General features: G+C 51.5%; 1 pseudogene; it reads right to left on the bottom strand.

The window, feature by feature from the left end:
• Nucleotides 1-481: 481 nt before the first annotated feature.
• LOC118980699 (ubiquitin-conjugating enzyme E2 D2B-like) lies at nt 482-849 on the bottom strand (annotated as a pseudogene).
• Between the last annotated feature and the right edge of the window lie 241 nt (nt 850-1,090).

The following is a 1,090-nucleotide window of genomic DNA, read 5'->3' as shown; positions in this document are numbered from 1 at the left end:
GGGCTGGAGAATTCTGGGAACAAAACACATCATTTTATGTTACTCCTCATCCACTTGATGTTTGTCCAGTTCAATGTAGGCCTCAAAGTAAAGGATGCGAGTTACTAGTCACCCTGGCCAAAGCAACACACCTGAAGACACAGGTTCTTCAGAATAAAATAGATACCTAATGAGCTTTCTAGTTTTCATCCACTTTTTCTTCCCCATTGTCAGTTCTAAAGGCCTCACCCTAAGCCCACCACCTTGCTTTCCCATCCTGAAGCAGGAAAGAAGGCTTTCAGTAAAATGCTCATGAAAATTGGCCTCTCTCCCACTCACCCATCCCTTGACCTTGCCCCTCTCCCTGCCTCCCCCACCTCCACACACACAGATGTGGCACATGCAAGATGGGGAAACAATGCCCCCTCCCAAAGAGCAGTCAGAAAGCAGATTCTACAGGCAGGTGTTTTATTGACGTGATGGTTTATCATTTACTTTTCACTCACATGGCATACTTAGTCCAGGCTCAGGCCATGGTATTATAGCTGTCCCTGTCCTTTAAGTACATCCAGGCAATGGAGGGAACAAAGGTGTCATTGGGGTTGGGGTCACAGAGCATGGAGCTGATGGACAACAGGAGTTTGGATATGGTCATGATGGGAGAGCACTGGGACCTGAAAATATCCAGACAGATGTAGCCTCTCCAGTTGATATTGGGGTGGTAGATCGGGGTGGTGAAGTAAATCTGCGGGGGCCTGAAGGGGTAGTTGCGTAAGAATTGGATGTTAGGCAGAACACACCTCCCTCATAGGGGCTGTCGGCGGGACCCATGATGGTCTCCTTCCATGTGAACATGTCATCGTCCACCGGCCCCGCAGAGCACAGGGAGGGGGATCATTGGTGATGTCTGTCAGTTCCTTGTGTAGTTGCCTCAGAGCTGTGGATGTGTCCAAGGGAGCGGAGATGGCCTGGATATCCTAGTAGGGACAAAGAGGGGACCACAGGTCGGGGCCGGGGGGGGGGGGGTGACCATGGGTTAGGGTGGGTGTGGCTTAAGAGAGCCAGGGTTAGAGGGGCAGCCACCCCCAGGTTGGTGGGTAGGTAAGAAGGC

The sequence above is a fragment of the Sturnira hondurensis genome, unplaced genomic scaffold (assembly GCF_014824575.4).
Source record: "Sturnira hondurensis isolate 20B ecotype Veracruz unplaced genomic scaffold, ASM1482457v3 Scaffold0022988, whole genome shotgun sequence".
NCBI classification, from domain to species: domain Eukaryota; kingdom Metazoa; phylum Chordata; class Mammalia; order Chiroptera; family Phyllostomidae; genus Sturnira; species Sturnira hondurensis.
Note: the sequence above shows the minus strand (reverse complement) of the source record. Positions and strands in the feature narration are given on the sequence as shown.